This window comes from Rhinopithecus roxellana, chromosome 9, assembly GCF_007565055.1.
Source record: "Rhinopithecus roxellana isolate Shanxi Qingling chromosome 9, ASM756505v1, whole genome shotgun sequence".
NCBI lineage: Eukaryota > Metazoa > Chordata > Mammalia > Primates > Cercopithecidae > Rhinopithecus > Rhinopithecus roxellana.
The window spans coordinates 64,628,223-64,654,223 of NC_044557.1; the positions used below are offsets into that span (position 1 = coordinate 64,628,223).

At 41.7% G+C, this 26,001-nt stretch overlaps 1 non-coding gene across 1 annotated transcript; it reads left to right on the top strand.

The window, feature by feature from the left end:
* Positions 1-6,882: 6,882 nt before the first annotated feature.
* On the top strand, positions 6,883-6,986 carry LOC115899771. Its single transcript, XR_004059378.1, has one exon. It is a non-coding gene; the product is annotated as a U6 spliceosomal RNA (small nuclear RNA).
* Positions 6,987-26,001: the final 19,015 nt, after the last annotated feature.

Sequence of the window (26,001 nt, forward strand, 5' to 3'; positions counted from 1 at the left end):
TGTTGCAATAAGAAGTCCCAGTATTTACGTTGCTTTTAGATCTTTTAACCAAGTATCTTTCCTGCCTGCATCATTTTATCTTCAGTTCATTTGTCTTAGAATCCAGATAGAGAGCACATCTCAGGTCTTGGAAAGTATAAGAGGAGAGAAAGCACTTTGAAATGTGACATTCTCAGAACTGGTGAAAGTTCAGGAACAGATTTCTTGAAGGTAAGTGAGGTCTGGTCACATCGTTTTCTTTCAGGTTGCCACTGTAAAAGGCTCCAGCTGCATCTGTGGCCTTTTCAGTCAGCGAAGCAGTACAACATGGTCGTGTTAGCACAGCATCCTTACCTGCTCCTGGTGGAGAGTATCTTAGTGCCCTCTCTTCCCCTTTATTTATTTATTTATTTATTTATTTATTTATTTATTTATTTATTTATTTTCTGAGATGGAGTTTTGCTCTGTCACCCAGGCTGGAGTGCAGTAGTGCGATCTCGGCTCACTGCAACCTCCACCTCCCAGGTTCAAGAGATTCTCCTACCTCAGCCTCCGGAGTAACTGGGATTACAAGCATGTGCCACCATGCCTGGTTAATTTTTGTATTGTTAGTAGAGATGGGGTTTTATCATGTTGGTCAGGCTGGTCTCGAACTCCTGACCTCGTGATCTTCCCGCCTCAGCCTCTCAAAGTGCTAAGATTACAGGCATGAGCCACCGCGCCCGGTCTTTTCCTCTTTTGTTGTCTGTTCCTTCACCAAATGGACCTTGGCTTCAAGCGCTTCCTAGCTACTCAGACACCTGGGCTCCAATGCTGGCTTGCTAAAGCACTGTGGCAAGTGCTTTTGATTAATTATCAAAACAATCCTATGAGACAGGTGCTCTTTTTTTTTTTTTTTTTTTTAAGACAGGGTCTCACTCTGCCACCCAGGCAGGAGTGCAGTGGCACTATCTTGGTTCACTGCAGCCTTGACCTCCAGGCTCAAGTGATCCTCCTATCTCAGCCTCCTGAGTAGCTGGGACCACAGGTGCATGCCACCATACCTGACTAAATGTCCTTAGGGTCTTCAGTTGTGGAAACTGGGCCACCAAGAGCTTAGGTCAATTTGGTGCGAGAAGCACAATCCACGGTGCATGGTATGCAGCAGGGCTGCGTTATCATTTCCCTCCTTCTCCAAGTCCTATTCTGCTCTTTGCTGATCAATGTAACTGACCCTTGATAAGTGTCCATGTCTTCCAATGACTAATTAAAAAGTACAAATAAAAGTATTTGCACTTTTAGGCCAGGCACAGTGGTGGCTCACGCCTGTAATCCCAACACTTTGGGAAGCCAAGGTAGGTGGATCACCTGAGATCAGGAGTTCAAGACCAGCCTGACCAACATGGTGAAACCCAGTCTCTACTAAAAATACAAAATTAGCCGGGCGTAGTGGCGCATGCCTGTAATAACAGCTACTTGGGAGGCTGAGGCAGGAGAATCACTTGAACCCAGGCGGCAGAGGTTGCAGTGAGCCAAGATCACGCCATTGCACTCCAGCCTGGGCAACAAGAGCGAAACTCCGTATCAAAAAAAAAAAAAAAAAAAAAAGTATTAGCGCTTTCAAATAGCGTGTATACATTTTAACAGGGGTCTTCCAGCAATCAAACCATAAACCGCAAACTGAATCCCTAATGCTGGGATTTCAAGAGCTATGTCTTTCAGGGGGGTGAAACAGTATGATCTGGGCCTGGGACTTTCTAGGTGGGCTGCAAAGCATCACCTGGGCATATGGTAACACTTACTTCAATTTGCTGAATGCTCCTCTGCTGGGGAGATTATGTATTTTATCTCTGTCAATCCTCCTGATTACCCACAAGGGCATGATTATCCCCATTTTACAGCAGAGGAAACGATGTAAGCCCGAGTGGCGGTGAGCAGCAGAGCCGACATTCACACCCAGGTCTTCCTGGCTCTGAAGTTTGTGCTCCTGGGCATGCTGCCTGGCCCCTCATGCAAGGAAATGATGCTTGCACTAAGACAAAAAGGATGAGTTACCTAGGTGGAGGGTTAGGGAAAGGGCATTTTGGATGGAAGAACCGCTATGTACAAAGCAGCATGTTAGTTATTACCAGCCTTCCAGGAGTGAGCTCCATCAGAGGTCTGGGCACTTTCTGTCTTTCTATTTATGTCTATGCCACACTCCCTCACAAACTATGCTATAAACCTCTTCAGAGGACTGAAGCTTATTCACTGTTTCCTGTAGCATCTGTGTTGCTCATAGGTGCATAATGCATGGGTGATGCATCCCCGGATGGCTGCTTAGACATGTGGCTGCTTGTTTGGTGCAGACATGTACTCAGCATTCAAATGAAATATCTCAGCCATGCCACAAATGCTTGCCAGCAGGTTATGAACACTTTTCCTATGGCAGATAGCAATGGGCATCTGTGCAGTCTAATTGTAGTAGGCAAAGTTAGCCATATCAGATACAAGTTTTAACTTATCTTTAGGCCAGTTTTTTCCCTAACGTCCTAACCTAATGTCTCTCCAGTCCTGGATCTCTAGACTCAGGCCACTGGGTTAACTTGCCTTAGCCAGAGATCTTTATTTTGTGAGTGACAAAACCCCAACTCAAACAAGCTTGCATAAACTGGAGAGCTATTGGCTTTCACAACTGGGAATGACTTGGGAGGCTTGGAGAACTGAAGGAAAAGTTCCTGCGCCCAGAGACCTGGGGATGGAGTGAGGGACCCTACCTGGCAGGACCTTCTCTCCTCTCTACTTGCCAGGTTTTATTTTGTAGACAGGTGAGCATATAAGGCAGGAAAGATAGTCATCTGCAACCCCGAACCTGCCTCCTTGTATCTTATGATCCCAGAGGAAAGGAGAGCAACTCGCCTCCCAGTTTGATTTGGGAAATTTGGGGGAAAGGCTCCAGTTGGCCTGATTTATGTTGGATGACCACCTCTTGGACCAATTCATTTACTGCCAATCATTCAACAAATATGAGCAAAAAATGGTACTAGGCCTAGCCCCATGGAGTTCATAATCACTGGGGAGACAAACGTAAATCAATTAGCCAGCAAGTGTGAAGCTGCACTGTGGCAAGTGCTTTGCAAAGGAGATAGGTGGTACTTTGAGAGTGTACATGGAGGATTTGACCTTGGAGGTTGGGAAAAGCTTCCCTAAGGAAATGATGCTTGCACTAAGACAAAAAGGATGAATTACCTAGGTGGAGGGTTAGGGAGAGGGCATTTGGGATGGAAGAACTGCTATGTACAAAGCAGCATGTTAGTTAATACCAGAAACTGGGGCTGCAAGAATGTCTAGTAGCTAAAACAGCAGAGAGCAGGACAAGGTGGGACAGGAGAGGCAGGGGGAGTAATCCATGGGGCTTATGGGCCACATTAAGGAATTTTGTATTTATCCTAAGGCTGTAGGAAGCCGAGACCAAAATTGGGGGTGGGTAAGGTGTCACAATCGTATTTGTCCTTTGAAAGAATGACTCCATGGCAGGGCATGGTGGCTCACACCTGTAATCCCAACACTTTGGGAGGCCAAGGCAGGCAGATTACCTGAGGTCAGGGGTTCGAGACCAGCCTGACCAATACGATGAAACCCCGCCTCTACTAAAGATACAAAAATTAGCTGGGCATGGTGGCGAGCGCCTGTCATCCCAGCTACTCAGGAGGCTGAGACAGGAAAATCGCTTGAACCCGGGAGATGGAGGTGGCAGTGAGCCAAGATTGCGCCATTGCACTCTGGCCTGGGCAACAAGAGCAAAACTCCGTCTCAAAAAAAAAAAAAAAAAAAAAAAAAAAAAAATGACTCCAGCTGCAGTAGACTGCATGCAGGTAGCCCGGAGCAAATGTGAGAACATCAGTTAGGAGGACACTAACTGAGAAGTTAGATAATAACAGCTGGGACTTGGGTGATTGAGGAGATGGACAGGAAAGAGATCCAGGAGGCAAAACTGGCAGATCTGGGAGCTTGGATATGGCAGGTAAGGGAGAGGATGTTGTCAAAGATGACATCCAGCTTTCTAGCTTACTCAACTATGTCCAAAGGAATGCAGGACTAAGTTTGGCCTGGCTGGGTCCCATTCTCACCCCTATGGACAGGATCAGATACTGTGGCTCATCAAACTCACTGGATTCACGTAGAGTTTGGGAGAGATTTTCTGAAGAGAAGTGGTGCTGTTACCAGGAAAAGAAGGATGGAAAAAATGGCTGAATAGATCCCAGCTGTAGCTACCACAGCCACTGCAGGGAAAACAGAGTGGCCAGTCTCTGGCTGCCCTGAGATACTTAGCAGTAACTGCTACATTTATATTTGCCATTAAACATGAGTTTGCATAAGCCATAGGGCAAGACACCAAAGGTCACGTTCCAGCTGCTGCAGGAGCCCCCTGGGGAAGGTTTCCTACTGTCAAATTCACTGTCATAAGCACTCGCCAGTAGGGGCACTGTTACTCTTCTCAGCCACTTCCCTGGCCCCTGAGGTGGCATCTTGGCCCCAGCTTGAGTTGGAGGTTAAAAGGACAGTGAGATTAGTTCCAAAAGTTTCAGCCAGCCTTGGAAGTGGCAGAATGAGCTACAGTCATACTGTACAGGAACATTTAATCCTAGTTTTGCATAAAGACCCACAAAGACACACACTCATGCACTCTTTGGCATTCTTTAAATCTTTCCCCATTGTGATGTGGAGACATGGATCTTAAGAAGAAAAAATGGTCTTTGTTTATCTTAGGTATTTCTTTCAGTGGTACCTAGAGGCCATTGGCATTTGGTGTTCGAATTATACACCAAAATGATAAGCCAGGGAGGAAGTTAAAATAATAAGAACTGGTCTTTCAAGGTTCCCTAAGGTACTCAGCCAAACCGGTTGTATTAACGACAAAGTAAAAGAAGCCAAACTGCCAGGATGTTTGTCTAAGAAAACGACAGTGCCACTTTTCACGTATCGAGTGACAGATGCAGACTTGCGAGGGTTTGCTAAGTTCTTGTAAAGGGGCAGGGGTGGCTGCAGGTTTTGTCTTGCAGAGGATGTGTGCAAAGTCAAATGCTCTATCTAGCAGGTCAATTTGTTTCCTTGCTTGTTTTTTTCCAAAATACTGTTTAAAAAAAAAATCTGTTGGAAATACTTCGAGCAGTCAAGAAAAAAAAGCAAACTCGGGTAAAGAAAATACGCTGTCTACACGATAACAAAACAGGAGAGTCCTGGGTGTCTGTCACAGAGGTGTAGAATGGCAAATGGAGCTGGCTTCAATCTTCTCCAAAATGGTGGAAATACTGGGCTTTTTACTTAATGCTTTAGTACTAAGTAAATCGATGGCACCTCCAAGTTGGTGGTTTCTGTACTTTCTGTGGAACGGGTCTGTGGGCCTGACCCCACCGTCAGGCTTGGCAGCCACCTCCAGGGCAGTACTATCTTTGCTATGGTGTCTCTGCTTAGTAATAAGAACTAAGGTGTATGGGAGCTCACTGTGGGCCAGGTGCTCCACGAGCTTTGTATAATAGTTATTTCCATCAAATCTTCACCACAACCTGTGAGGTAGCCCTATACCCATCCCACTTTTTTTTTTTTTTTTTTTTTTAAGACGAAGTCTCACTTTGTCACCAGGCTGGGGTGCAGTGGCGCAATCTCGATTCACTACAACCTCTGCCTCCCGGGTTCAAGTGATTCTCCTGCCTCCTGAGTAGCTGGGACTGCAGGCGCACACCACCACGCCCAGCTAATTTTTGTCTTTTTAGTAGAGACGGGGTTTCACCATTTTGGCCAGGATGGTCTCAATCTCTTGACCTTGTGATCCACTGGGTTCAGCCTCCCAAAGTGCTTAGATTACCGGCATGAGCCACTGTGCCTGGCCTTTTTGTTTTTTACTTTTTTTTACTTTTTAAAAATTTTGTTTAAGTAGAGATGAGATCTCCTTATGTTGCCCAGGCTGGTCTCAAACTCCTGAGCTCAAGCCATCACCCACCTCTTGGTCTCCCAAAGCACTGGGATTATGGGCATGAGCCACTGAACCCAGCCTCATCCCCATTTTAATACAAGTACACTGAGCCCTAGCAAAGAGCTATCACTTACTGAAAACCCCACAGCTGATAAGTGGTGGCACTGGGATTTGAACCTGAGCAGTCTGTTTCCAGAGTCTGCCAGCTGAGCTACTGTGTGAAACAGTGACTTCCAAACATTCTTTTCTACCTTATTGCTCCTTGAATTCTGGCCCTGGCTCCAGTTTGGGGCCAGGCAGAAGATAGGATTTGTGGGCATGATGGTAACAGGGTCTATATCAAAGTGAGCATTTGGGGCTGGGCGCAGGGGCTCACATCTGTAATCTCAGCATTTTTGGGAGGCTGAGGTGAAAGGATCACTTGAGGCCAGAAGTTCAAGACCAGACTGGGCAACACAACAAGATGCCATCTTTAAAAAATAAAAAAAGTAGCCAGGCATGGTGGTGTGTACCTGTAGTCTCAGCTACTTGGGAGGCTGAGGTGGGAGGATCTCTGGAGTCTGCGAGTTTAAGTGTGCTGTAAGCCATGATTGTACCAGTGCACTCATGGAAAGAAGGAAAGAGAGAACGAGAGAAAGGGGACAGGTGCAGTGGCTCATGCCTATAATCTCAGCACTTTGGGAGGCTGAGGGGGGTGGACCACATGAGGTCAGAAGTTCGAGACCAGCCTGGCCAATTTGGTGAAACCCCATCTTTACTAAAATACAAATTAGCTGGGCTTGGTGGCACATGCCTGTAGTCCCAGCTTCTTGGGATGCATGAGTCCCAGCTTCTTGAGGCACGAGAATTGCTTGAACCCGGGAGGTGGAAGTTGCAGTGAGCAGAGATCACACTGCTCAGAGACTGCACTGCACTCCAGCCTGGGTGACACAGCAAGACTCTGTCTCAAGAAAAGAAAAAAGAAAGAAAGAGCGCTTGCGTTGGCAGCATATGTACTAAAATTGGAATGATACAGAGATTAGCATGGCTCCTGTGCAAGGATGACACAAATTCCAAAGCATTCCATACAAGAAATAAAGAAAGGGAAGGGAAGAAAGAAAGGGAAGGAAAAAGAAGAAGAAAGAAAGAAAGAGAAAGAAAGAAAGAAAGAAAGAAAGAAAGAAGAAAGAAAGAAGAAAAGAAAGAAAGAAAGAAAGAAAGAAGAAAGAAAGAAAGAAAAGAAAGAAAGAAAAGAAAGAAAGAAAGAAAAAAGAAAGAAGAAAGAAAGAAAGAAAGAAAGAAAGAAAGAAAGAAAGAAAGAAAGAAGAAAGAAAGAAAGAAAGAAAGAGCAAGAAAGGAAGAAAGAGAAAGAAAGAAAGAAAGAAGAAAGGGAAAGAAAGAAAGAGAAGGAAGGAAGGAAGAGAAAGAAAGAAAAGAAAAGAAAAAAGAAAGAAAGAAAAGAAAAAGAAAGAAAGAGGAAGGAAGAAAGGAAGAAGAGGAAGGAAAAGAAAGAAGAAGAGAAAGAAAGAAGAAAGAAAGAAAGAAAGAAAAGAGAAAAGAAAGAAAGAAAGAGAGAGAGAGAAAGAAAAAACGCAAGAAAGGCAAGCAAGGGCAGAAGGAAGGCGCACCTCCCCCCCGCCCGCTCCCTCCGCCCCCCGCCCGCCAGCCGCCCGCACGCCCCCGAAAGAAAGCGAAGAAAGTAAGTTGAGGTAGGGGTTTTACATTTGTCCTTCAACTGTGGGCTGACCATAGTGACTTCCCTGCTGTCCACATAAGGGTGATTGGGGTTGTTGTGCCCAGTGTTGGCTGCTGGTACCAACAATTTCCCTGTATGCTGAGAGGACACACAGGCTGCTACTAAGAGAGACCAGAGGTGTAAAGACTCTTATAACCCACCCAATAGCTAGCATCTCCTTTTTTTCCTTAGAAACACAACATTAAGGCAAGGAGCGGTGGCTCACGCCTGTAATCCCAGAACTTTGGGAAGCCGAGGTGCGTGGATCACCTGAGATCAGGAGTTCGAGATCAGCCTGACCAACATGGTGAAACCCCATCTCTACTAAAAACACAAAATTATCAGGGTGTGGTGGTGAATGCCTGGTAATCCCAGCTACTTGGGAGGCTGAGGCAGGAGAATTGCTTGAAGCCAGGAGGTGGAGGTTGCAGTGAGCCGAGATCGTGCCACTGCACTCCAGCCTAGGCGACAAGAGCAAAACTCCATCTCAAAAAAAAAAAAAAAAGGAACATCAATTTTATTTAGCTGGGCAATGGCCCCCAACTAAAACACTAGATTTCCCTGTCTCCTTTGCATGTAGGCATGTGACTAAGTTCTAAATAATGAGACATTAGCAGAAGTGTTCTGAGAGACTTCTGGGATTCAAGGGACCTAACTCAACAGGAAGTGAATTCTTTTGTTCCCCTCCTCCTTCCTGATGGCTGAACTGAAACATGATGGCTAACGTGCAACACGATGGCTGACACTCAGAGAGCTAGCTTGGAGAGCAGAGTCTACTCTGTAGATGAGCAGTGCTTCCAAAGCTTTAAAGTGCATGCAAATTGCCTAGGGATCTTGTTAACACTGCAGACTGATTCAGTAGGTGTTGGATGTGTTTCCTACATTCCCTAGTTCTGTTCATAAAGGGAGCGTAGGTGCAGTGACCACCCTGATGTATAGGAGCACACCTGACACCCAGATCTTGGCTTCCAAATGCCATATTGCACTAAAAGAAACCAGGGCTTCTTGCAAAAATGGGTAACCGCAGGGCAGGGGCAGGGAGGGTATTAGACAAGACTGGCACATCTTGTGCCATAAAGCCAGGAAGTAAGCTGGGCACGGTGGCTCACACCTGTAATCCCAACACTTTGGAAGGCTGAGGCAGGCTGATCACAAGGTCAGGAGTTCAAAACCAGCATGGCCAACAAGGTGAGGCCGAGGCAGAGAATCGCTTGAACCTGGGAGGCAGAAGTTGCAGTGAGCTGAGATCACACCACTGCACTCCAGCCTGGGTGACAGGGTGAGATTCCATTTCGAAAAATAAATAAATAAATAAATAAATAAATACAATGAATAATAGGGACATGTCAAAAGGTCAAAGAAGCCAACTTGAAGGATCTGCCACGAGTCACATCAGGGACAATCTAAGCACTAAAATTAATAATGATAGTCATCGTTTCCTGCTGGGGAACCAAAGAAAACAGAAAAAAAAATTTAAATAATGATAGTAATAGATTATAACTCATTGACTAAAATAGGAAACCATAAACTCATACAGATACAAATAAACCAGTGAACAGGTGGAATGTTTGATGGGCAAGGAAACATTTACTTAGTTTCAAAATACCTCCCTACAACATAGTAATTATAAAGAGAAAAATAGCAACTTTACAGTGGCAGATAACAACTTAATCAAATGCTCAAAACGAACGTCATTGGTAATGAGATAAAATAGAATCATAGGCCACCAGACAGGATGTAATGAGGAGAGTGCAATGTCAATTCTGTGATATTTCCACCAAAAATGTATCATTTCAGTTTAATAATAAAGAGGTATCTGACAAATCCAGATTGAAAGATATTCTAGAGAATAACTGGTCTATAATGTTCAAAAGTGTCAAGGTCATGAAAATCAAGGATAGACTGAAGAACTGCTCCAAAGTAAATGAGCAATTCTTATGTTTTAGGCACGACAATAAAATGTAGCTCCTGATTTTGAACTAGATCCTTTTGCTACGGAGGACATTATTGAAGTAATCAAGGAACTTGAGTGGGGCGTGAGAATTCGATGGTGCTGATCGTTTCCATGGCGGTCTCATGGTTATGGAGAACGTCCTTGTTTCTAGGAAATAAATATGTGTTTGGGGTATGATGCATTAGGTTAGCAACTCTCAAATGGTTTAGAAAATAAATTTTTGTTCTGTGTTTCCACCTTTTCCACAGCCTTTGTCATTGTTTCAAATTAAAAAAATTAAATTCCATTATTTAAAAAAGCTTGGCACAAAAGCAAGACATTTTGATTCTGCTACTCTGTTGTAGGGGATGTGGAGATCATTGTTTTGATTTGTTTAAAAATGTAAAATCTTTCTTTAGGTGCAATGGACTTAAGTTTCACTTCAGACCTAACTCGCCATCTCGCCCCCCACCCCCCTCCATTATGAAGGACTTTTACTTTCTGCTGAATTCTGAGTTAGTTTTTAAAAGGAGTTATTAGTTTTAAAATAAGAGCAAGAACAAAACAAGGAAGACACCTTTAAAAAATATGCTGTAACTGGGTTATCCTCTAAGGTTGTGCTGTTTAGTGCCTCTTCATACCTCACCTCCAAACAGTTAAAAATATTATTTTAAATTGTTAAAATTTAAAATATTAATATACTTAATATAATGAATTATAGCATAATTAAGTATAATATATAAATATAGTAAAATTAAGTATAATAAAATATACTTAAAATATTCAGTATAACATGTCCGGGGGCAGTGGCTCACGCCTGTAATCCCAGCATTTTGGGAGGCTGGGGTGGGTGGATCACTGGAGGCCAGGAGTTTGAGGCCAGTCTGACCAATATGGTGAAACCACCTCTGTACTAAAAATATAAAAATTAGCTAGGCACGGTGGTCTGCACCTGTAATCCCAGCTACAGAGGAGGCTGAAGCAGGAGAATCGCTTGAACTTGGGAGGTGCAGGTTGCAGTAAGCCAAGATTGTGCCACTGCACTTCAGTCTGGGCAACGGAGTGAGACTTTGTCTCAAAAAAAAAAAAAAAAAAAAAAAAAAATACACTGGACTTTATCCAAATTAAAACCTTCTGCTCATCAAAAGATGCCATGAAGAGAATGAATAGATAAGTTGTCTATTAGACATATAGAATGGGAGACTATATTCAAGACAGATGTACATGACAAAGGACTTGTATCCAGAACGTATAAAGAAATTCTACATCTCAGCAATGAGGAGACAAAAACCCAATTAAAAATAATTGGGCAAAAGTCTTGAACAGACACTTCATAAGAGATATGGCCAATATGCAAGAAAAAAAGTGTCCAGAATTCCTAGTCATCAGTAACAGGAACCTTTAAATTAAAAGAAGCTTAAGAGATATGTTGACCAACACAAATAACTAGAACTTATTTAAACCTTAATTCAGACAAACAACATGTAAAAAAATTATAAAACAACTGGAGATATATGAACACTCACTGGATATTTTATATTAAGGTATTCTTGACAGGGTATGGTGGCTCACGCCTGTAATTCCAGCACTTTGGGACACTGAGGCAGGCTGATCACTTGAGGTCAGGAGTTTGAGACCATCATGGCCAACATGGTGAAACCCTGTCTCTACTAAAAATACAAAAATTAGCTGGCCATGGAGGCACACACCTGTAGTCTCAGCTAATCGGGAGGCAGAGGCAGGAGAATCGCTTGAACCCAGGAGGTGGAGGTTGCAGTGAGCTGAGATACTGCCACTGCACTCCAGCCTGTGTGACAGAGTGAGACTGTCTCAGAAAAAAAGGAGAAAGAGAGAGAAAAAGGAATTCTTATTCATTTATTTTAACTGGGATAATGGTATTGTGGCAGTAATTTTAAAGTCTTTATCTTTATATATACTTTGAAATAGTTACAGATAAAATGATATGAGGTTTGAAATTTGCTTCAGAATAATCTAGGGACATGTGAATTGGGGAAATGTAAATGAAAGAAAATGAACCACATGTTGAGAGTTGTTGAAAGCAGGTGATAGGAACACCGGCCTTATTACATTACTTTATATACTTTCGTACACATTTGCAAGTTTCCAAAATAAAAAGAGAAAAGGGCAAAACAAACAAACAAACAAAAAATTGAGAGGAGAAGCGAGAGAGGAGAGAGAAGGGAAAGTAGAATAAGATCATTGAGTGTTAGACTGTAAGTTGATACCATTAAAAAATTGACAGACCAGATAATAAAAGGTTTAGTTAAAAAAAAAAAAAAAAAAAAGGGCCAGGCGCGGTGACTCATGCCTATAATCCCAGCACTTTGGGAGGCCGAGGCAGGGGGATCACGAGGTCACAAGTTCAAGACCAGCCTGGCCAACATGGTGAAACCCCATCTGTACTAAAAATACAAAAATTAGCCGGGCGTGGTGGCACATGCCTGTAATCCCAGCTACTTGGGAGGCTGAGGCAGAAGAATTGCTTAAACCCGGGAGGCGGAGGTTGCAGTGAGCAGAGATCGTGCCATTGCACTCCAGCCTGGATGACAGAGCAAGATTCTGTCACGGAAACAAACAAATAAACAAAAACAGGTGGGCTGGGCTCGGTAGTTCATGGTTGCAATCCTGGCACTTTGGGAGATTGAGGCAGGAGAGTTGCCTGAGCCCCAAAGTTTAAGACCAGTCTGGGCACCATAGTGAGACCTCATCTCTTCAAAAAATAAAAAATAAATTAGTCAAGCATGGTGATAAGTGGTTGTCTCAGCTACTTGGGAGGCTGAAGTGGGAGGATCACTTGAGCCTGGGAATTTGAGACTGAAGCGAGCAGTAATCACACCACTGCACTCCAGCCCAGGCAACACAGTGAGACCCCATCTCAAAAAAAAAAAAAAAAAAAAGTAACATAATTAGAACAAAAATGAAAACGTTCCTAAATACCAAAAGGAAAAATAGTAAAGAAGATGTACTACATAAAGAAAAACATAACATTACATATCTAGCAATAAGGTATTAAATGTGTCAAAGGACATGTTTAATACTAAAAGACACAATTCATAATGGATATGCATACATGAACATACATACACATATATTTTACTTTATTCAAAATATATATATCAGTACATATATTTATATGCACGTATCTCCTATATAAATTACGTGTGTGTGTAGGTATATGGAGATACATATCTCCATCCTAAAGCTGGCATCTTACATAACAGTGAAATACTAAAGACTTTTCGACTAAGGTCAGAAACAAGACAAAGATTCCTACTGTCTCCACTACTTTATTTATTTATTTATTTATTTATTTATTTATTTATTTATTTATTTATTTTTTGAGACAGAGTCTGGCTCTGTTGCCCAGGCTGAGTGCAGTGACGGGATATCAGCTCACTGCAACCTCCACCTCCCGGATTCAAGCAATTCTCCCACCTCAGTCTCCAAAGTAGCTGAGATTACAGGTAACTGCTACCACTCGTGGCTAATTTTTGTATTTTTAGTAGAGATGGGGGTTTCACCATGGTGGTCAAGCTGGTCTCAAACTCCTGACCTCAAGTGATCCGCACATCTAGGCCTCCCAAAGTGCTGAGATTACAGGTGTGAGCCACCATACCCGGCCCACTAGTATTTACACAACAGGTATTTGACCAATAATTAGACAAAGCAAAGGCATAAAAATTAGAAGAAAAGAAGAAGTGAAAGTATCTCTATTTGTACATGACATGATAGCACACCTGAGACCCTGGGAAAAAATGATAAACTCAATTTAAAAAAAAAATCAGTGCAGCAGTATATAAAAATAACATATAAAAATCAGAACAAGTAATGTTTTTTCATATACACAAGTAATAACCAGTTGGGATATATAATGGTGGAAGAAAAAACCCCATTTACAAAAGCAACAAAAAGCTAAAATAGAAATAAAACTTAACAAGAAATGTTCAAAACCTATATGAATGAAACTATGAAACACTCTTGAAAGACCTGAAAGTGAACTTAAACAAAAAGAAAGACTTCTGTCCTTGCCTAGGATATCTCAGCTTCATTAAGATTTCAATTCTAGGCGGGGTGTGGTGGCTCATGCCTATAATCCCAGCACTTTGAGAGGGAGGACAAGGTGGGAGAATCACTTGAGATCAGGAGTTCAAGACCAGCCTGGCTAACCTGGTGAAACTCTGTCTCTACTAAAAATACAAAACTTAGTTGGACATGGTGGCCCACACGCCTGTAGTCCCAGCTACTTGGGAGGCTGAGGCATGAGAATCGCTTGAACCTGGGAGGCAGAGGGCTGCAGTGAGCTGAGATCACACCACTGCACTCCAGACTGGGCAACGGAGTGAGGCTCAGTCTCAAAAAGAAAAAAAAAAGATTTCAATTCTAAGTCAATATATAAATTTAATGTGATCCAAATATAATTCTCAAAAGGTTTTTTTTTTTTTCTGGAGATAGATAAATTGAAATGATCATATAGAAAAATAAATATGTGAGGATAGCTAGGAAAACTAAGAAGGAAGGGCTCTGAGGAGATACCAGTCCTGTAAGACATTAAACCACATTACAAAGCTGGTATGATAGAGTATGGTTGTGGAGCATGAATAGACAGACTAATGAAACAGAATAGGAAGCCCAGAAATAGACACAATTACAAATAGAAATTTAGTGTATGATAAAGGTGGTACCAGAAGTTACCAGGGAAAAGGTGGACTTTTAAATAAATGATATTCAAACAACCAAACATGCCAAATCTGTCTGGCTTAGGGAGAAAAAGAGAAAGAAAAACAAAATACTGGACAGCCATTTGGGAAAAGGTAAAATTAGATCCATTCTTCACACGATCTTTTCACACAAGCATAAACTCCAAATAGATCAAAGATCTAAATGTAAAAAACGAAACTAAAAATAGTGGAAGAAAACGTGGGCAAATTTCTCCATAAAATGGGTGTAGGAAAAGTCTTTCTCATTATGACTCAAAATCTAAATGAAATGAAAGATTGATAAATTTGACTACATAAAAAAACTTTTGCATGACAAAAAAAATCACTGTAAATAAACTTAAAAGACAAAATACAAATTGGGAGGAAGTATTCCCGACATACATCACAGACAAATGGTTACTATCCCTGATACAGCACATAAAACTGTCTTTAAAATTGAGCAGGACAAAAAGTCCAAAAACCCAATAGCACAATGGCCAAAAGGCATGAACAGACAATTCAAAAAGATATAAAAGTGGTCTACATATATATATGTGTGGGTCACACCTGTGGTCTCAGCTACTTGGGAGGCTGAGGTGGGAGAATGGCTTGAACCCAGGATGTTAATGTTGAGACTGCAGTGAGCCGCGTTTGCCCCACTGTACTCCAGCCTGCATGACAGACTCTGTCTCAAAAAAAGAAAAAGAAAAAAAAGCATATATATATGTGTATATATATGCTCATATATATATATGCTCATATATATATATACACACACACACACACACATATAAATGTTTAGCTTCACTCATAGTAAGAGAAATGCAGATTAAAATTACACTGGGCCAGGCACAGTGGTTCACGCCTGTAATCCTAGCACTTGGGAGGCCAAGGTAGGTGGATTGTTTAAGCCCAGGAGTTTGAGACCAGCATGCGCAACATGGTGAGACTCCCATCTCAACAAAAAATTTTAAAAAATTAGCCAGGCGTGGTGGCATACACCTGTGGTCCCAGCTACTCCAGAGGCTGAGGTGGCAGGATGGCTTGAACCCAGGAGGTTGAGGCTGCAGTGAGCTGTAATCACACTACTGCACTCCAGCCTGAGTGAGTGAGACACTGTCATAAATAAATAAATAAATAAATAAATAAATAAATAAATAAATAAATAATAAAATTAGGCCGGGCACAGTGGCTCATACCTGGAATCCCAGCATTTTGGGAGGCTGAGGCAGGAGGATCCCTTGAGCCCAGTAGTTTGAGACCACTTTGAACAACATGGGGAAATCCTCTCTCTACAAAAAAAAAAAAAAAAAATTAAAAATTAGCCAGGCACGGTGGCACACACCTGTGGTGGCAGTTACTTGGGAGGCTGAGGTGGGAGAATTGCTTGAGCCCAGGAGACGGAGATTACACCATTGCACTCCAGCCTGGGTGAGAGAGCGAGACTCCATCTCAAAAAAAAAAAAAAAAAAATTGGAGGTTGGATTGAGATTGAGACTTATCAGCATGGACTTTTATAACTCTTAAATTTCCTAACTCTGAAAGGGCTTAGAAGCAATGTCAAATCAGTTGCAATGAGCACACCTAAAGCCTTATCTTGGTTTTTACTCCTTAGAGGAATGTCTGGTCCCAGGGCTGGGGTAAGGGAAGTACAAAATAAATCTCGAACATCTTGTTAAGCCAAGAAGTGAGAAAGTGTTCAAAACATGATGGGAGATTGTTAAATGCACACAGGACCCAATTTGAACGGGCTACCACTGGCCAAGTGTGAGAAAATGTGAGCATCAAACTAAGAATATAATGGATTATAACTCTGGTTATAAAACAAGAATTCTTTAGGTCATACTGATAATCAATCAATCAATAAGTATGGGAGGTGCCCTTCCTTATACCAACTGATAACATGTGAAGGGAGTTATGAAATTGGAAAATCACCATTGTCAACCAACCTTATGAAATTGGAAAATCACCATTCTCAACCATCCTCGTAAAGGTTGGTCCAAGCAAGAATAATTAATGAATGCTAAATCTAGGGGGAAAGTTTGGTGAGGAACAGAATATTTAAATAGTTTCAAAGTGTCTCTCCACTTTGTAACTGCTAATTCGTTACAAAAGGTAAAATAGTAACTCTACAGTACAGAAAACAGACATCACCTTAATCAAAATGATCACCAATGAGGAAGAGAGGAACAAAATGTGCCTCAGGATGTGATACACTGGAAAAAAAATACATTATTTGGGTTGGAAATAAGTTAGCTGAAATCTAATTTTTTTTTTTTTTTTTTTTTTTTTTTGAGACGGAGTCTTGCTCTGTCGCCGAGGCTGGAGTGCAGTGGTTGGATCTCAGCTCACTGCAAGCTCCGCCTCCCAGGTTCACACCATTCTCCTGCCTCAGCCTCCCGAGTAGCTGGGACTACAGGCGCCCGCCACCTCGCCCGGCTAGTTTTTTGTATTTTTTAGTAGAGACGGGGTTTCACCGTGTTAGCCAGGATGGTCTCGATCTCCTGACCTTGTGATCCGCCCGTCTCGGCCTCCCAAAGTGCTGGGATTACAGGCTTGAGCCACCGCGCCCGGCCTGCTGAAATCTAATCTTAAGGAAATGCATAACAAACTCAACCTGAAGAACATTTATAAAATAAGGATTAATTTAATGAAAGCTACTAAAAGGCTGAGGAACAGTTGCAGACTAAAGAAAACAAAACAAACAAAAAACAACAAAATGCAAAACATCATCCTGGACTGGAGGGAAAAAAATTTCATGAACATTATCAGAGCAATTGAAAAAGTTGAGGTAAGAAGACTTATGATTTTTTCAATGTTAAATTCCTGAATGTAATAATTGGTGTATAGCTATATAAGAGAACCCCTTTGTTCTCAGGAAATACACAAATAAGAAGAGGGGGCCAGGCGCAGTGGCTCATGCCTGTTATCCCAACACTTTGGGAGGCCAAGGTGGGAGAACTGCTTGAGCCCAGGAGTTCAAGACCAGCCTGGACAACATAGCAAGACCCCCATCTATAAATTATATATATAAAGAATTTTTTAAAGTAGTAAGAGGTAAAGGGAAATGATATATGCAACCTATTCTAAAATGGTTCAGAAAAAAATATATATATATATATGCAGGAAATGAAAAAAAGAATATGTGGCAAAATGTTAAACACTGATAAATCTGGGTAAAGGATATATGAAAACTCTGAATATTATTCTTGCAATTTTAGGCTTGAATTATTTCATTGAAAAGAAGTATGCCATGTCTCAAGTAATCATTTTCTAATTTTAGAAATTCATAACCTGAAGAAAAATGGTATCTCATGTTTGAACCATTCATTCAAGTATTTACTGAATTCATTCAACAAGTATTTACCGAATGTGCCAAGCAGTAAAGCGAGAGAGAATACCCCAGTCATGCCCCTACTCTTAAGTGCTCTTAGAGAGATAGGCCTGGCTCTATATGCTTTTTCCATTTTGCTGGAGTCACCCCATCTAGGATTCAAACATCAGGGGTGGGTATCAATGCAAATTCCTGAATCATCGTCATTGTTTTTATCGTCGTAGTTGTCATTAGCGTTGTAGTCTTTTTCTTCTTTAAATACCAAAACCCCTTCCTAACGCCTGAGAAAAGGTGAATTAAGAGAAAGGAAATTATACGTAGCTTTGTTTTGAAGTCACAAAGTAGTAATAGCATACATTTCAAGACATTTCATTTTATGAAGACAGTAATTGTTCTCATTTTAAGACTTGCTCTGATTTTACAGAGCTTTTGAAGACATTTTCCCCTTGTTTGGGAATCAATATGAAAACATTGATTGTCCTGCAATTATCAATGTTACATTGTCTCTGGAGTTTTTGGCCTTGTTTCAACGCAATAAATCAAGTTGTAGATTGCTGGTGGCCTTAGCAGAGCAATCATCACTGCAGCACACAATATCCAGCTTGCTGCCTTATTGTGATTCAGAGACCTAGTCACAAGCTTGTTTTTTGTCTAACAGCCAAGAACTAAAAACCCAAGTTTCCATCATCAATAGAAGGAATAAATTGTGGTATATTCATACATGGAGTACTATGCGGCAACACAGGAGCTAACTACTGCTACATATAATACGGAGAAATCTCAGACATGATGTTGGACAAAAGCAGACAAGCACAAGTCAATATGTGTGTATTTATTTACATGAAATTCAAAACAGCTACCACAAATATAGGACATAGGAAGAATGTCTACCTTTGGGGAAGGGGGCAAATATTAACTGAGTAGGGGCCCAAGGGAACCCTCTGAGGTACTGGAAATGTTCTACATTTTTATATGAGTGATTACAGGATATAAACATTGGTCAGGGCCAGGCACGGTGGCTCACGCCTGTAATCCTAGCACTTTGGAAGGCCGAGGCTGGTGGATCACCTGAGGTTTGAGACCACCTGAGGAGTTTGAGACCAGCCTGACCAACATGGCAAAACCCGGTCTCCACTAAAAATATAAAAAATTAGCTGGGCGTGGTGGCGGGCGCCTGTAATCCCAGCTACTCGGAGGCTGAGGCAGGAGAATTGCTTGAACCCGGGAGGCAGAGGTTGCAGTGAGCCGAGATTGCGCCACTGCACTCGACTGGGTGACAGAGCAAGACTGTCTCAAAAACTAAAATACAATAGGCCAGGGGTGGTGGCTCATGCCTGTAATCTCAGCACCTTGGGAGGCCGAGGTGGGTGATCACCTGAGGTCAGGAGTTCAAGACCAGCCTGCCCAACATGACAAACCCCTTCTCTACTAAAAATATAAAAAATTAGCTGGACGTGGTGGTGGGCACCTGTAATCCCAGCTACTCAGAAGGCTGAGGCAGGAGAATCGCTTGAACCCAAGAGGTGGAGGTTGCAGTGAGCCGAGGTCTTATCCCTGCACTCCAGCCTGGCGACAAGAGCGAAATTCCGTGTCAAAAAAAAAAGAAAAATGAAAAATAAAAATAAACATTGGTCAAAAATCATAAAGCCATATCAATTGTACATAAATGATAACTCCATTAAAATATCATGCATAAAATCTGGGTGTAGTAAAAACAAAGAATAATATTTTTTTAAAACCCAAAGCAAGGCAAGGGGTGATGTTCCCAAACTGCCATGTATCAAAGATGTGATTAGAAGGAAATTCTTCAAGGGGAGCTTATTTATGGTATGCTAGATGTCTTCTGGCTCCATTCACACACGATAAATAACACCACCTCTCCAAGTCCACTGGTTTGTTTCTTCAAGGAAAGAGCTGGAACAGGATCAGTGTTTACACTCACATGGCACAAAACATCTATGTCATCTCCATGAGATCAGATGAAAGCTAAGTTTAAATGACAGTAGTTATTATTCATTAATATAATTGGTAAAGAAAATATCAAACATTCTTGTCTCCATAAATAGCAAGAGAAATAAAAGCAAAATTAAACAAGTTAATAGCACAGACCCTGATGTCCGAGAGCCGGGAGTTCTAGATTGGGCTTTGCTACTTAACTGGCAGTCTGTGTTACTTATCTGAAAGAAAACATTTCCAATTTGTTGGAAAGTTCTTCTTTAGCAGTAGTAATCGGTGTTTTATCTAACATATTTCTTAATAACTGTTGAGAAAAGGTTGAGACATCTTCCTAATTGGCACAGAAGTGCAATACAAGGTCAGAACATTAATTTCACATGTTCTATTAAAACCTCATGGTAATTAAAAGGTTTTCATTAAGTCTATTTATCAATTCTAAGAGAACCTAGAACAGGAATATGAACAAGCTCAGCAAAATGATCACAAGGCCACTAAAGGAATGTCTGATATTCCCCAGGCAGTCGAAGATGCTCAAAGGAAGTATCCTGATTTAGAATTTTATACCCAGCACGGGTAAAGATCTCCTTTTTCTTCTGTTTGTTTTTTAACTTTCTTTTTTCTTCTCTTTCAAGACAACTCGTCACTAGGATTCCTTTTCTTCTAAACAATGACTTTCTCATTCCTTTTGACTGCCTTAAAATATGACAACAAAAAAGCATCTTTGCACATTAGGAAGCCAAGGCAGGCGGATCACTTGAGGTCAGGAGTTCGAGATTTGCCTGAGCAACATGGTAAAACCCCATCTCTACTAAAAATACAAAAATTAGCTAGGTGTGGTGACATGCGCCTGTAGTACCAGCTACTTGGGAGGCTGGCGCAGGAGACATGCTTCAACCTGGGAGGTGGAGGCTGCAGTTAGCTGAGATCGCACCACTGCACTCCAGCCTGGGTGACAGTGAGATTCCGTAAAAAAATAAAAATTTAAATTAAAAAAAACAAAAGCATCTTTGTTTTTGCTTTATATTTCATGCTTTAATAAACATAAAAATTTGCTACCTGTGTCTCCCCATCCCCCATCTCTCAGACTGAAGGTAGTCCAAGCACCTGAGATTTTATGGAGTTTTACTTTTTTATAGTTTATAGGCAGTTTATGCCAAGCCTAAAAGCGTGAACTCTAGAGTCTGTATGTCGGCTTGGATTTAAAGCCCAGCTCCACCCCAACTTACTCTGTGACTTTGGACAAGTAACAGTTCAGTTTGATGCTTCAGTTTCCTCATCTGCAAAATCGGAACATATTACTGAACCAATTTCATAGGGTGGTTTTAAGAATTAAATGAGATAGGACAAGTAAAGAGTTTGCTTGATAAGTAAACACATACATATACTCAATATTAGCAGTTACAAATGTTAATTCCGAGTTGGCTCTGGTAAATTTTTTTAAAATTGGTTGATTAAAAAACAGGCTTATCAGCCGGGCACAGTGACTCACACCTGCAATCCTAGCACTTTGGGAGGCCGAGGCAGGATAACTGGACTGCCTGAGCTCAGGAGCTCAAGACTACTCTGGGCAACATGGTGAAACTCTGTCTCTACTAAAAATACAAAAATCAGCCAGGCACGGTGGCGGGTGCCTGTAGTCCCAGCCACTGGGGAGGCTGAGGCAGTAAAATCATTTGAACCTAGGAGATGGAGGTTGTAGTGAGCAGATATTGCACCACTGCACTCCAACCTGGGCAACAGAGCAAGACTCCATCTCCAAAAAACTCACTGCTCTATACTTCTAACAATCTTCTAAGAATCCCTGCCTCTCTTTTTTTTTTAGTGCACATGAGCTTGGTTCCTCAGGCAATTATTTTACAATTTTCATTGTGGGCCATAATTGCAGTGCCATCAAATTACCAGCACGTCACAATTGGATTTGTAAAGAATAGTCACCCATATTTATAAATGATTTGCTTATAAAAATATGTTAAAGCTGGGCGCAGCGCTCATGCCTGTAATCCCAGCACTTTGGGAGGCTGAGGCAGGCGGATCACCTGAGGTTGGGAGCTCAAGACCAGCCTGACCAACATAGAGAAACCCCATCTCTACTAAAAATACAAAATTAGCTGCTGGGTGTGGTGGCACATGCCTGTAATCCCAGCTACTCAGGAGGCTGAGGCAGGAGAATCGCGTGAACCCAGGAGGCGGTGGTTGCAGTGAACCAAGATTGTGCCATTGCACTCCAGCCTGGGCAACAAGAGTGCAACTCCCATCTCCAAAAAAAAAAAAAAAAAAAAAAAATTCTGTTAGAAATATTAAGTTAAAAATTTAAAAGACTTGTTTAGCACATTATCTGGCATTTAGTCCATTTTACATTACAACTTTTTATTCTTAATAGCAAAAATGTCTTCTACTGATTTAAATAGTTAGGGAAATACTGACATTTAGGGGCTGATAAAATACTTTTGAATGTCAGGCTGGCCATCTACCTGGCAATTCGAAATAAGCATAATAAAAAATATTTCATGTACCACACATTATTTTTTTCACTTGGGGTGGGGTATAGAAACAAAAACCCATCACCAATCATAAATCCGGCTGCTCATGTATGCCTTATCAGTGATGATGTATCTTGTGGGAACTTTCTGAAAAGGACAAATATTCTAACATGTAGAGCTTCTTCTCTACAAAAAGAACATCAGAGCTAATGAAAAACTCATGTTGTTTCTGTTTCTGGGGATACTGTAACAAAGTAAATAAATTGCATGTTTTTCTACTTTTTTAGATAATACAGTATTTTGCAAACTTGCCATGATTTTGAGGGTCAAATAAAAGAATACTATCTAAAATTTAAAAATTAGGTTATCCTGGCTGGGTGTAGTGGCTCATGCCTGTGATCACTGCACTATCGGAGGCCAAGGTGGATCACCTGAAGTCAGGAGTTCGAGACCAGCCTGGCCAACATGGCGAAACCCCGTTATCTACTAAAAATACAAAAATTAGCTGGGTGTGGTGGCATGTGCCTGTAGTCCCAGCTACTCTGGATGCTGAGGCAAGAGAATCGCTTAAACCTGGGAGGTGGAGGCTGCAGTGAGCCTCGATTGCACTACTGCACTCCAGCCTGGATGACAGAGCAAGACTCCCATCTCAAGAAAAAATAAATAACAAATAAAAATTAGGTTATCCTGCAATCCTGCCATGTATCTCCCTAGCATGTGAAACTAGGTGGTAGAGAAGATACAGTAACAGGAGATGTATCAAAGTGATCTTGAGTGTTATACAAAGTGGTAACTAAAAACCCTTAAATTTAATTTAGAAGACAGGCTATATTTACTGAAGAGGGAGAGTCAATATGAGGCGTAGAAAATGGAAGACAAATAATTCATTCCCAAGCATGGTGGCTGACACCTATAAGCCCAGCACTTTGGGAGGCCTAGGCAGGAGAATCGGGAGTTCAAGACTACCCTGGGCAACAGAGCAAGACCCCATTTCTAAATAAGTAATAAATTAACCAGATGTGGTGGAGTGTACCTGTAGTCTCAGCTACTCAGGAGGCTAGCCGGGGAGGATGGCTTGAGCCCAGGAGGTTGAGGCTGCAGTGAGCTGTGATCATGCCACTCAACTCCAGCCTGGGTGACAGAGCAAAGACCCTGTCTCTATAAAAAACAAATACAAAAATAAAAAAAATCATTGGTGTAGGGCCAGGTGTAGTGGCTCACACCTGTAATCCCAGTACTTCGGGAGGCCAGGAGTTTGAGACTGGCCTGGGCAACATAGCAAGACCTCCACCTCTACAAATAAAAAAATTAGCTGGACGAGCTGGTGAGTGCCTGTAGTCTCAGCCACTTGGAGACCGAGGTGGGAGGGTCTCTTGAACCCAGGAATTGGAGGCTACAGTGAGCTACAATTGTGTCACTGCACTCCAGCCTGGGCAACAGAGTGAGACTCTGTCTCTATAATACAAAAAAGTAAAAAAAAATTCCTTGGTGTAGCACTGGCATTGTGTGTCTGCCCTGACTGGTTTACTCAAAGATGTCCCTATGACTGGCTAGGTCTCCTAGCAGAGAGCCAAGAAGCAGACTATCATAGCTGGACAGTGTTAGGCAGTATATTGAGCAGCTCCACCCACGGTGCTTCCAACTCAGACTTAGGATTTTACTTTGCTTCCATGACAACTTGTCTAGTGCACTCATTAAACGTTAAGTATCCAGAGCCTCTTCAAAGTTATATACTTGATTTCGGCCAGGCGTGGTGGCTCACGCCTGTAGTTCCAATACTTTGAGAGACTGAGGCAGGCAGATCATTTGGGGTCAGGAGTTCAAGACCAGCCTGGCCAACATGGCGAAACTCTGTCTCTACTAAAAATACAAAAATTTTAGCCGGATGTAGTATTGTGCACCTGTAATTCCAGCTACTTGGGAGGCTGAGACATAAGAATTGCTTGAACTCGGGAGGCGGTGCTTGCAACGAACCGGGATCGCACCACTGCACTCCAGCCTGGGTAACAGAGCAAGACTCTGTCTCAAAAACAAAAACCAAACAACAACAACAACAAAAAAAAGTCATATACTTGCTTTAAATGAATAATCTGGGATCACAATTTTAAACCAAAAATAAGCAATTTTCAAAGTACTCTCCATTAACGTCTCTCGCATAACCAAACCAAAGATAGCATACTATAAACAAGGCACATTACTTGAGCTTACTTCATCTATGCAAGTCTTAGCATACATATTGAAACAGAGAAAAAATTCCAAAAGTTTCCAATTAACCATTATACATCTAGTATCCACAGAAAAATGTCACCTATTAGTTTGTGTCAAAACTGTCAAATGATGCAGTCATACACATGCTTTAAAAGATACATGGTAGCCCAAAAAATGTCAGTTTCTTATTCTGTTTTGCATCTCAAATCCTGCTATGAAACCAGGTAGGTTCAAACAAACCATTGTGGATTATAAACTATGTTATTTACCATATACAACTATAGTCAGTTCCTTTTACTCATAGCAGTTATATTCTATGAAATCACCATGGGCCAGGCCCCATGGCTCACGCCTGTAATCCCAACACTTTGGGAGGCTAAGGAGGGTTATCACCTGAGATCAGGAGTTTGATATCAGCCGGGCCAACATGGTGAAACTGTCTCTACTAAAAATGCAAAAATTAGCCAGGCATGGTGGTGCACGCCTGTAATCCCAGCTACTTGGGAGATTGAGGCACAAGAAGCGTTTGAACCCGGGAGGCAGAGGCTGTAGTGAGCCGAGATCGTGCCACTGCACTCCAGCCCGGGCAACAACAGCGAGACTCTATCTCAAAAAAGGAAGAAATCACCATGAACACTGAATCAGAAAATACAGGTTGAACATCCCTAATCCAAAAAGCTCCAAAACCCAAAACTTCTGAGTGCTGATATGACACAAGTGGAAAATTCCACACCTGACCTCATGTGATGGGTCAGTCAAAACTTTGTTTCATACACAAATTTACTGAAAATACTGTATAAAATTACATTCAGGCTGTAACGTGTATGAAATAAATTGTGTTTAGACTTCAGTCCCATTCCCAAGATCTCATTCTGTGTATGTGAATATTCCAAAATCCCAAGCATTTCTGAAAAGGGATAATCAACCTGTACCAAATTGTTGCCCCCCTAGGGGAAAGGCAGGATTAGGATCCTGTAAGCCTGTGACATGTCCAGCAATTAATACATGACCTTGTTTTAATGTGTTTCTGTTAAGATACCTTATTTAACATACATTAATACTGAACTCATGTAACTCATGACACCCATGCCTGAAAAAAAGCCTCCCTAACACCCATTTTCTCCAAAAGGCTCATCTCTTCCTGCTTGTGCTAAGGAACGCCAGGTAACACTTCTGCACTATCCTTGGGGCCATTTTAAACAGCAAAATCCACCCACAAGACACAAACATGTCAAGAACATAGTATTCAAGAGACCACGAAAGGGATACTCGTCTGCAAGTGTGATGTCAGGTGACGCAAACTTTTTGTTGCTCTGTACACGTCCATGAAAGCAGCATGCACACTGATTTGGGGGTTACAAATAAATTTTAGTGAGTAGGCAAATTTGCAAATATGTAATCTGCAAATGAGGATCAACTCTGTTTCCTTAATTCCTGCAAGAATCCAAATGTCTCCTCTCCAGAGCTGTTGGCTCTGGCCACTTAGTTTGCTACACCTGAAAAAGTAGACATTTCAAGAACAGATGAATGACTTATCTTCGAACTCACAACAAATACTGCCAATCAGCTACCTAACATATAAAGCTATAACCCAACCTGGCACTAGATTCTGGAACTAGTGTGTGAACTTTATAGATCTGACTTCAAGCGTCTGAAAATACCCAGCTCTTTTAAATCCTCAAAATTTGAACCATTTTGTATTACAATTTTGAAAAAATAAGGTGTTTCTCTGCCTTAACACAGTGAA